This window comes from Somniosus microcephalus, chromosome 13, assembly GCF_052327205.1.
Source record: "Somniosus microcephalus isolate GS21.2 chromosome 13, FLI_Smic_1.0, whole genome shotgun sequence".
Taxonomy (NCBI): Eukaryota; Metazoa; Chordata; class Chondrichthyes; order Squaliformes; family Somniosidae; genus Somniosus; species Somniosus microcephalus.
In genome coordinates this window covers 189149749-189162239 of record NC_140999.1, presented here as the reverse complement: position 1 = coordinate 189162239, position 12491 = coordinate 189149749, and the positions used below count along the sequence as shown (strand labels likewise).

General features: G+C 45.9%; 1 protein-coding gene across 2 annotated transcripts in view; it reads right to left on the bottom strand.

Annotated features, from left to right (window-relative positions):
• The window catches only part of uqcc1 (ubiquinol-cytochrome c reductase complex assembly factor 1), a 120213-nt gene that overhangs the window by 89422 nt on the left and 18300 nt on the right, over nt 1-12491 (bottom strand). The gene's annotated exons all lie outside the window — the stretch shown is intronic.

The window sequence follows — 12491 nt, the reverse complement described above, 5'->3', positions numbered from 1 at the left end:
TCTACATTCAAGGAGATATTTCACATCTTTCAAGAAAAATATATTACACTGAGGAAAAAGGGGAGTAAAAGAAAAGACAGCCATCCGTGGCTTAGTAAAGTAATAAAGGATAGTATTCGGCTGAAAACAAGGGCATATAAATTAGCCAAATCAAGTGGGAGGATAGAAGATTGGGAAGCATTTAAAAGCCAGCAAACAACAACTAAAAGATTAATTAAGAAAGGGAAGATAGATTATGAAAGTAAACTAGCAAAAAATATAAAAACAGATAGCAAGAGTTTCTACAGCTATATAAAAAGAAAAAGGGTGGCTAAAGTGAACGTTGGTCCCTTAGAGGATGGGACTGGGAAACTAGTGATGGGGAACACGGAGATGGCAAAGACGCTGAACAAATATTTTGTATCAGTCTTTACAGTAGAGGACACTAAAAATATCCCAACACTGGACAAACAGGGGGCAATGGGGGGGGGGGGGGCGGGGGAGGAGCTAAACACGATTAAAATCACTAAGGAGATGGTACAGTACTCAGTAAAATAATGGGACTTAAGGCGGATAAATCCCCTGGACCTGATGGCCTACATCCTAGGGTCTTGAGAGAAGTGGCGGTAGGGATTGTGGATGCATTGGTGATCATTTTCCAGAACTCCCTGGACTCAGGAAAGGTCCCGGCAGATTGGAAAACTGCTAATGTAACACCCTTATTTAAGAAGGGAAGTAGACAAAAAGCTGGAAACTATAGACCAGTTAGCCTAACATCTGTGGTTGGCCAAATGTTGGAGTCCATTATTAAGGAAACAGTAACAGAGCATTTGGATAAACATAATTTAATAGGACAGAGTCAGCATGGTTTTACAAAGGGGAAGTCATGTTTGACAAATTTGCTCGAATTCTTTGAGGATGTAACATACAGGGTGGATAAAGGGGAACCAGTGGATGTAGTGTATTTGGACTTCCAAAAGGCATTTGACAAGGTTCCACACAAAAGATTATTGATCAAGATAAAAAATCACGGGATTGGGGGTAATATACTGGCATGGGTGGAAGATTGGCTATCTAACAGAAAACAAAGAGTTGGAATAAATGGTTTGTTCTCGGGCTGGCAATCAGTAACTAGTGGTGTTCCGCAGGGGTCAGTGCTGGGACCCCAACTCTTTACAATCTATATTAACGATTTGGAGGAAGGGACCGAGTGCAACATATCCAAGTTTGCCGACGATACAAAGATGGGAGGGAAAGCAGTGAGTGAGGAGGACATAAAAAACCTGCAAAAGGACATAGACAGGCTAAGTGAGTGGGCAGAGATTTGGCAGATGCAATATAATGTTGGAAAGTGTGAGGTTATGCACTTTGGCAGAAAAAATCAAAGAGCAAGTTATTATCTAAATGGAGAGAAACTGCAAAGTGCTACAGTACAAAGGGATCTGGGGGTCCTGGTGCATGAAACACAAAAAGTTAGTATGCAGGTGCAGCAGGTGATCAGGAAGGTCAATGGAATCTTGGCTTTTATTGCAAGGGGGATGGAGTATAAAAACAGGGAAGTCTTGCTTCAGTTATACAGGGTATTGGTGAGGCCACACCTGGAATACTGCGTGCAGTTTTGGTTTCCATATTTAAGAAAAGATATACTTGCTCTCGAGGCGGTTCAGAGAAGGTTCACTCGGTTGATTCCAGAGATGAGGGGGTTGACGTATGAGGAAAGGTTGAGTAGGTTGGGACTCTACTCATTGGAGTTCAGAAGAATGAGAGGCGATCTTATCGAAACATATAAGATTGTGAGGGGGCTTGATCGGGTGGATGCGGTGAGGATGTTTCCACTGATGGGTGAGATTAGAACTAGGGGGCATAATCTTAGAATAAGGGGCTGCCCTTTCAAAACTGAGATGAGGAGAAACTTCTTCACTCAGAGGGTAGTAAATCTATGGAATTTGCTACCCCAGAGAGCTGTGGAAGCTGCAACATTAAATAAATTTAAAATGGAGATAGACATTTTCCTAGCAGATAAGGGAATTAGGGGTTACGGGGAGAGGGCAGGGAAGTGGACGTGAGTCTAGATTCAGATCAGCCATGATCCTATTGAATGGCGGAGCAGGCCCGAGGGGCCGTATGGCCTACTCCTGCTCCTATTTCTTATGTTCTTATGTACATTAATATGGTGCGAATATTACCCGCCACTTGTCAGCCGAAGACTAGATGTTATACAAGTCCTGATGTGGGCTGGCAAAGGCTGCTCTATTATTGGAGGAGCTGGGAATGGACCTGAACACTGAGCGTATAATCCAGGCAGACCCTCCAGTGCAGTACTGAAGAAATTTCTGCCCACATAGCAAGTCACTGTACTATATAGGATATACAGCACAGAAACAGGCCATTCGGCCCAACCAGACCATGCTCCACTCGAGCCTCCTCCCGTCTTTCCTCATCTAACTATCAGCATAACCCTCTATTCCCTTCTCCCTCATATGCTTATCTAGCCTCCCCTTAAATGCATCTATAGTATTGGCTTCAACCACTCCCTGTGGTAGCGAGTTCCACATTCTCACCACTCTCTGGGTAAAGAAGTTTCTCCTGAATTCCCTATTGGATTTCTTGGTGACTATCTTACATTGATGGCCTCTAGTTTTGCTCTTCCCCACAAGTGGAAACACTCTCTCTATGTCCACTCTATCAAAACCTTTCATAATTTTAAAGACTTCTATTAGCTCATCCCTTAGCCTTCTCTTTTCAAGAGAAAAGAGACCCAGCCTGTTCATCCTTTCCAGATAGGTATAACCTCACATTTCTGGTATCATCCTTGTAAATCTTCTCTGCACCCTCTCCGGTGCCTCTATATTCTTTTTATAATATGGCGACCAGAATTGGAAGAAATGTATCCGAAACACTTTGAGATGCCTCTTCTATTTACATAAAACAGTAGAATATAATGAATTAAAAGGGCCAGAGATCGGGGCAGCGGTAAGGCTGGATACTATCTGAATTTGGTTTCTGTGACCTGACATCATCTGAACCTGTTGATTCAAGTGTCAGCTTGGCTCAGTGGCAGTCAGAAGGTCAAGGGTTAAAGCCTCACTTGAGCACATAATGTAAAATGACACTTCAGTGCCATACAGAGGGAGTGCTGCATTGTTGTGGGCGCCATCTTTCTTTCAAATGGGATGTTAAACCGAGGTTGGGCCTGCCTGTTCACGGGGGGCACCATAGATCACACGGCATTATTTGAAGAATATGAAGTTCTCCTCGTGTCTTAGCCAACAGTCATTCCTCGACCAAAAACCGATTAACGGGTCATTCATTTCCAGCACAGGCACGATGGGCCAAATGGCCTCCTTCTGCGCTGTATGATTCGGTGATCTCAGCGCTGTTTTACGGGACCTTGCTTTGCGCAACTTGGCTGCCGTGCCTGCCTAGGTTACGGCAGCAACTCCACTTAGAAAGCAATGAACCGGTTGTAAAACACCGCGGGACATCCGGAGGACGTGACAGGCACTATATAAATGCAAGCTCTTTCTTTAATTGGTGCCCTGCAACTCTCAGCCAGCCATGGAGCATCCATTACATGTTGACTTTGGTGTCTATATAAAGAGTAGTTGTATGCCCAGTGTCGGCAGCCACAGATTTTTTTTTTTTTAATATGAACCTGCTGTAGTGGGATCATAAATCCTCTTTAATACCCCTAGAGTTTACTACCAAAAGATGCAAAAGGGAGCAGTGGAAATTCAACAGTCTTAACAATACAAAAATTATGAATCATCAGATTCAATTGTAGCACAAGTACAGATTGATGAGAAAAAAACATTTTTAAATTTAAAAAAAAGTTATTGCCAACTGGTGCGGTCACACAGGAAAAGGCACCTGAAATTCCAGGTCTCCTCTCGTAAAGTTATCCAGGCCACTTGATTCGATTACACCCTGTAATCACTCCCAGGTAGCCATTATTCTATCACCAGTAATATTTTTCTTTAAGTCACTCATTTCAACAACAATCACCAGTCCTGCTGTGTGAAAGTCCTGAAAAGAACCAGATTGTCCCCAAACATTCATTAAAGTACATAGATGATATAAAAGGAGGGAGCAGAAAGGATTAAAAACCAATCTCAGGGTCCCCGCTAACATGCATAAACTGATGTAAATTCTCGGCCTAATACCATCCCCAGACTCGATCGTAAGCTGTAACCCACCTGCAGGTGTATGATTAAGAAGATTTTTAAAAGCACATTTACATATTGCCCGAGATAAGTGGAAACGAGTCTAAGATACGTTTTTAAAACAAAATCATACTTAAAAAGTCACCGAGAGAAAATAAACGATCATGGACTGTTCAATCGCTCTTTTACTGTTCTTTAGATTTGAAGGATATTTTAAAAACAGCAAGGACTGATATCATTGGAGGATTGAGCCTGACACTGTGGCGGAGCTGAAATAACACACTTAAGGTGAGCCCCATTAGATTAATGACGCTTTCTCTTGTGTTAACTTAGCTCCCTTCCTGTTACTGCCAGACACTAACTCACACTGGTACCTCCAGTGACATCACTACTCAGGCTTTGCATAAAACATCCAGAAAACAGAAGTGAACAGAATAAAGAAATCCTTCATTCGGACCATCGCTCTCTGTAATTATTTACGTTTTAAAAGGGTTGTCTGATGACAAGAACTGTGCTGCGGGATCTTGCTGAGTGCATTTTCCGACATTACTACAGTGACTACACTTCAAAAGCACTTCATTGGCTGTAAAGCGCTTTGGGACGTCCTGAGGTTGTGAACGGCGTGCTAGAAATGCAATTTCTTTCTTTATGATACTATGGTGTATCACTTTATCAAAGGCAAAACGACTACAGTCCTTGGGAGTCATAAACTTTTTTTTGGTCCTTCCTGATCATCTCTGCCGAGCCATAACCTATCCTCCCCTGAAGGACACGATTTGTGCTCGAGAACGGTTCCACGGGTGAGAAACATTCTTCATCTCGGAGTCTGGACAGCGTCAGTAGACTATCTGATTGTGAAAGTTGATGCAACAAGTCCTACATACACGCATTTATTCTCATTCCCTAAGGGATAGCAAGGCCAACTGTAGCAAACCCTACCACAGCCTCAGAACATACAAGCGACCAATCCCAAGACCCTCCTGGTCTCCTCCGCACAACTATTGCTGCAAGTCATTTATGCTTACTGAGGCAGTCCGCGATGGGAGGAAGTAGACGCAATAACAGGAGTGTCTGGGAGTTCTTGTGTTTTCCCCCACTACTCCACGTATTTAAATATGAGCACGGTTTAATATATATATCTGAAGCCAATAACCAGAGCAGACAGCTACAGCATTGAAACTTCGGTGAATGACATCACTGGTAGTCCCAAGGCAATGTACTGTACATGCAACGCAACTCACTGACGCTGCACGAGTGCAGGGAGACCAGCTCTGAATAAATATGCCGCAGGCTGCAGTAGTCAAGTACCATTAACCGAGCTAACTGACTGCTTAAATCACAAGCAAGCCAAGTTTACTTGACATGTTTTAAAGGCAAAATGACGTCTACACAAAATGGACAACGGGAACGATGGTGCGGAAAAATCCACAGGCAAATCTTTGGACCTTAAGAATGTTAAAACCACGCATTCAAACAAAGTTGCGCCTGAGCTTTAATCATTACTAACAGCTTGTCAAACAGCTCAATGCCTCCTTTCCCGAGGCAGGCAGCTTTTGAAAGTGACATTGGCCCATGTTTCTTGGCTTACCCTTTTTTTTGCAGATTGCAGAGCAAGACTGACGATGTCAGTGTCTCTCAAAAAGATTTCTTATTAAACTTCACCAACGTGCAAAAATAAAAATGTTTGGATGACGGTTGGATTTCCCCAATTTAGATCTCAACCTATGAGATCAGGAAGGAGAGAAAGATATGTGGGGACGGGTAAGAAATGCAAGTGGCATTATACAGAAATTACCAAGCTTGAAATGAGAACTTAATTGCCCTTCTACCATCATTATGTCAAACTGGACCAACCACTTAAATGCGGTGACTAGAGCAGGTCAGAGGCTGGGTATTCTGCGGCGAGTGTCTCACCTCCTGACTCCCCAAAGCCTTTCCACCAGCTACAAGGCACAAGTAAGGAGTGTGATGGAATACTCTCCACTTGCCCGGATGAGTGCAGCTCCAACACTCAAGAAGCTCGACACCATCCAGATCAAAGCAGTCCGCTTGATTGGCAGCCCGTTCACCACCTTAAACATGCACTCCCTCCACCACCGGCGCACCGTGGCTGCAGTGTGTCCTATCCACAGGATGCACTGTAGCAACTCGCCAAGGCTTCTTCGGCAGCACCTCCCAAACCCAAGATCTTCACCACCTAGAAGGACAAGGGCAAAAGGTGCATGGGAACACGGTCATCTCCAAGTTCTCGTCCAAGTCACACACCATCCCAACTTGGACATATATAGCTGTTCCTTCATCATCGCTGGGTTAAAATCCTGGAACTGAGAGTAGCTTCACCACATGGACTGCAGCGGTTCAAGAAGGCAGCTCATCACCACCTTATCAAAGGCAACTAGGGATGGGCAATAAATGCTGGCCTTGCTCATATCCAGAGAATGAATAAAAAATATATATTTTTTAAACTATCTGTGTTGCATGGGGCTCTAAATAATATGCAGAATTCTTGCAAACAATCCTACTAATTGAAAGTCCAATGGTCCACCCATTACATTCATCAGGCCACAAAGACTGGGCTCTCTTTCCCTGCCTTCTCCACACTCCAGTAAAGATGCAGCCTCTTGACCTGTATTTGAAGAACTGCCTCTCAAGGCGATCAGCTGACATTATTCTGTGATTGAGGGTTACAAATGGGGAACTGGTCGCAAAGCATAAGTCCTTTTAATGGTCTCAACAACAACTTATATTTATATAGTGCCTTTAAGGCTATCAGCTGGGATTCGGTGAGTGAGGGAATTCGGTGAGTGAGGGAATTTGGTGAGTGAGGGAAGTGGTGCTGCTCTGATATTTTAAAAAACAAGGAGTGGTCCGAGAAAGGGAGCATGAGACAGCGATACCCGAGAGCTGCGGTCCAGAGACATTGAATAAAATTAATAGTTTAAACAAGATACTAATTAGCTTCTGAAAGAGGGAATAGACATTTTTTAGATCATGAATGGGCAGCTGATACCTGTTGCTTGCAATTCCTGCACCATGTGGGAACTTCAGGACACTTCATGTGTCTTGGGGGACCGTGTGTGTAGGAAGTGTTTCCAGCTGCTCGAGCTCAGGGTTTCCGAGCTTGAGGGGCAGCTGGAGTCACTGCCGAGCATCAGGGAGGGTGAGAGTTTCCTGGACCATACATTCCAGGAGGTAGCCACCCCACAGGCAGAGAGAGTTCAGGATAGTAAATGGGTGGCCATCTGGAAGAGGCAGGAAGTGCAGGAGTCTTTGGGGTGTGGCTCACTCTCAAACCGGTACGCAGCATTGGAGACTGCTGGGAGAGACGACACCTTGAAGGAGTGTAGTCCAGACCAGGGCACCAATAGGCAAGGGACTGCACAGGGGGGAACAGAAAAACATAGAAATGCAGTCTTTATAGGAGATTCCATAGTTAAGGGGACAGACCGGCGTTTCTGTAACCGTCACCGTGAGTCCTGCATGGCGTGTTGCCTCCCTGGTGCCAGGGTAAAGGACATCACGGAGAGGGTGCAGAATATTCTGCAGGGGGAAAGGAGTGAGCCAGACGTTGTGGTACACGTCGGTACCAATGACATAGAGAGGGTAGGTATTGAGGTCCTACAGTCAGACTTTCAGGAGCTAGGGAGGAAGTTAAAAAGTAGGACCTCAAAGGTAGTAATCTCTGGATTTCTCCCAGTGCCACGTGCCAGCGAGAGTAGAAATAGGAAGATAGGGAGGATCAATGTGTGGCTTGAGGCATGGTGGAGGAGGGAGGGGCTTCAGATTGTTGGGGCATTGGGACCAGGTCTGGGGCAGGAGGCAACTATTCAAAAGGGACAGGTTGCACCTCAACAGGACTGGGACCAATGCCCTTGCAGGGAGGTTCACTAGTGTGGTTGGGGAGGGTTTAAACTGAATTGGCAGGGGGGTGGGCACCAGCATATAGAAGTAGAAAAGCGGAATAAGGTGCATAAAGGAGGGAGAGTGTTGGATAGTACTAGAGAAGGAAGTAGTAACATATTAGATAGGAGCAGACTGAGAAGGACTATGGGGAATACAAGACAGGTTTGGAATACATGTATGTAAATGCACAAAGTGTGGTGAATAAGGTTGGTGAGCTACAAGCACAATTAGCCATGTGGGAATATGATGTAGTGGCAATAATGGAAATGTGGATTAAAAATGGTGAGGACTGGGCACTTAATATTCACAGATACAAGGTGTTCAGAAAAGATAGGGAAGGAAAAAAGGGAGGTGGGGTGGCAGTACTGAGTAGGGAAGACATTGTAGTGTTGGAAAGAAAGGATGTCCTTGAGGGGGCAAGGACAGAATCCATTTGGTTAGAGTTGAGAAGCAAAAAGGGTCTGATCACGCTATTGGGGGTATTCTATAGGCCTCCAAATAGTGAGAGACAGAGGAGCAAATCTGCACGGAAATCACAGATGTGCAAGAACTATAGAGTGATGATATTGGGGGACTTTAATTACCCAAATATCGATTGGGATAATGTTAGAGTAAAGGGAAAGGAGGAGGAGGAATTTCTGAAATGTGTTCAGGAGAATTTCCTTGACCAGTATGTTCTTGGCCCAACTAGGAAGGAGGCATTGCTGGATCTGGTGATGGGGAATGAGGTGGGCCAGGTCGACCAAGTGTCTGTGGGAGAACACTTGGGTACGAGTGATCATCGTATCATAAAATGAGGGAACAGTAGCATAGTGGTAATGTCACTGGGCTAGTAATCCAGAGATCTGAACTAATAATCCGGAGACGCGAGTTCAAATCCCACCACGGCAGCTGGGGAATTTAAATTCAGTTAATTAAATAAATCTGGAATAATTACTAGAATCAGTAATGGTAACCATGAAACTATCGGATTGTCTTAAAAACCCATCTGGTTCACTAACATCGTCTGCTGGTCTGGCCTATATGTGACTCCAGACCCACAGCAATGTGGTTGACTCTTAACTACGAAAAACAATAAAAAGAATGAAACCGGAGGGACCACCCGGCGCCGGCTATGGACACGGCAACAGCACATCCAGCCCAGTCGACCCTGCAAAGTCCTCCTCACCAACATCTGGGGACTTGTACCAAAATTGTCCCACAGACTAGTCAAGCAACAACCTGACATAGTCATACTCACAGAATCATACCTTGCAATGTCCCAAACTCCTCTATCGCCATCCCTGGGTATGTCCTGTCCCACTGGGTGGTGACAGAGTGGTATACAGTCAGGAAGGAGTGGCCCTGGGAGTCCGCAACATTGACTCCGGACCCCATAAAGTCTCATGGCTTCAGGTCAAGCATTGGCAAGGAAACCTCCTGCTGATTACCACCTACCGCCCTCCCTCAGCTGATGAATCAGTGCTCCTCCATGTTGAACACCACTTGGAAGAAGCACTGAGCAAGGGCTTAGAATGTATTCTGGGTGGGGGACTTCAATGTCCATCACCAAGTGTGGCTCGGTAGCACCACTACTGACCGAGCTGGCTGAGTCCTGAAGGACATACCTGCCAGTCTGGGCCTGCGACAGGTGGTGAGAGAACCAACACGAGGGAAAAACCTACTTGACCTCGCCCTCACCAACCTACCTCTCGCAGATGCATCTGTCCATGACAGTATTGGTAGCAGTGACCACCACACAGTCCTTATGGAGACGAAGTCCCGTCTTCACACTGAGGACACCCTCCATCGTGTTGTGTGGCACTACCACCGTGCTAAATGGGATAGATTCAGAACAGATCTAGCAGTTCAAAACTGGGCATCCATGAGGCGCTGTGGGCCATCAGCAGCAGCAGAATTGTATTCCACCACAATCTGTAACCTCATGGCCCGGCATATCCCTCAGTCGACCATTATTATCAAGCCAGGGGACTGGTTCAATAAGGAGTGTAGAAGAGCATGCCAGGAGCAGCACCAGGCATACCTAAAAATGAGGTGCCAACCTGGGGAAGCTACAACACAGGACTACTTGCATGCTAAAAAGAGGAAGCAGCAGGCTATAGACAGGGCTAAGCGATCCCACAATCAACGGATCAGATCAATGCTCTGCAGTCTCGCCACATCCAGTCGGAATGGTAGTGGACCATTAAACAACTAACGGGAGGAGGAGGTTCCATGAATATCCCCATCCTCAATGATGGTGGAGCCCAGCACGTAAGTACAAAGGACAAGGCTGAAGCGTTTGCAACCATCTTCAGCCAGAAGTGCCGAGTGGATGACCCATATCAGCCTACTCCTGAGGTCCCCACCATCACAATTCGATTTACTCCACGTGATATCAAGAAACGGCTGAGCGCACTGGATACAGCAAAGGCTATGGGCCCCGACAACATCCCGGCTATCGTGCTGAAGGCTTGTTCTCCAGAACTAGCCATGCCTCTAGCCAAGCTGTTCCAGTACAGCTACAACACTGGCATCTACCCGACAATGTGGAAAACTGCCCAGGTCTGTCCTGTCCACAAAAAGCAGGACAAATCCAACCCGGCCAATTACTGCCCCATCAGTCTACTCTCAATCATCAGCAAAGTTATGGAAAGTGTCATCAACAGTGCTATCAAGTGGCACTTACTTACCAATAACCTGCTCACGGATGCCCAGTTTGGGTTCCGCCAAGGCCACTCGGCTCCCGACCTCATTACAGCCTTGGTCCAAACATGGACAAAGGAGCTGAATTCCAGAGGTGAGGTGAGAGTGACTGCACTTGACATCAAGGCAGCATTTGACCAAGTGTGGCATCAAGGAGCCCTAGTAAAACTGAAGTCAATGGGAATCGTGGGGAAAATGCTCCACTAGCTGGAGTCATACCTAGCACAAAGGAAGATGGTTGTGGTGGTTGAAGGTCAATCATCACAGCCCCAAGATATCGTGGCAGGACTTCCTCAGGACAGTGTCCAAGGCCCAACCATCTTCAACTGCTTCATCAATGACCCTCCCTCCAACATAAGGTCAGAAATGGGGATGTTCACTGATGACTGCACAGTGTTCAGCACCATTCACAACTCCTCAGATAATGAAGCAGTCCATGCCCGCACGCAACAAGACCTGGACGACGTTCAGGCTTGGGCTGATAAGTGGCAGGTAACATTCGCGCCACAGAAGTGCCAGGCAATGACTATCTCCAACAAGCGAGAGTCTAACCACCTCCCCTTGACATTCAACGGCATTACCATCGCCGAATCCCCCACCATCAACATCCTGGGAGTCACCATTGACCAGAAACTTAACTGGATCAGCCACATAAATACTGTGGCAACAAAAGCAGGTCAGAGGCTAGGTATCCTGCGGCGAGTGTCTCACCTCCTGACTCCCCAAAGCCTTTCACAAGTAAAGAGAGTGATGGAATACTCTCCACTTGCCTGGATGAGTGCAGCTCCAGCAACACTCAAGAAGCTCGACACCATCCAGGACAAAACAGCCTGCTTGATTGGCACCCCATCCACCACCTTAAACATTCACTCCCTCCACCATCAGCGTACCATGGCTGCAGTGTGTACCATCTACAAGATGCACTGCAGCAACTCGCCAAGGCTTCTTCGGCAGCAGCACCCAAACCCTATCAGGGACAAAGGTGGTGATATATGCTTAGAGGCGCAGGGCAAGGCTAGAATACTTAATGAGTACTTTGTATCGGTGTTTACTAAAGAAGAGGATGCTGACAAAATATCAGTAGAAGTGGAGATGGTAGAGGTAATGGATGGGGTGAAAATTGATAGGCAGTATGTACTGGAAAGGCTGGATATGCTTAGAGTGGATAAGTCGCCTCGTCCGGATGGCCTGCATCCCAGGTTGCTAAGGGAAGTGGGGGTGGAGATCGCGGAAGGGCTTGCCATAATCTTCCAATCTTCGCTTGATACGGGGGAGGTGTCAGAGGATTGGCCAGTGGCAAATGTGACACCCTTGTTCAAGAAAGGGTGTAAGGACAATCCTAGTAACTACAGGCTGGTCAGTTTAACATCAGTGGTGGGTAAAGTTTTAGAAACAATAATCAGGGAAAAAATTAACAGGCACTTGCAGAGGTTTAAGTTAATTAAGGAGAGCCAGCACAGATTTGTAAAAGGCAGATCGTGTTTGACTAATCTATTCGAATTTTTTGATGAAGTAACCGAGAAGGTTGATGAAGGGAATGCAATGGATGTTGTCTACATGGATTTTAAGAAAGTGTTTGACAAAGTACCACATAAGAGGCTGGTTAACAAAATTGAGGCTCCTGGAATAGGAGGGTCAGTGTCAGCTTGGATAAGAAATTGGCTTAAGGACAGAAAACCGCGAGTCGTGGTAAATGGTTGTTTTTCAGACTGGAGGATGGTAGACAGTGGTGTTCCCCAAGGGTCAGTGCTGGGGCCACTG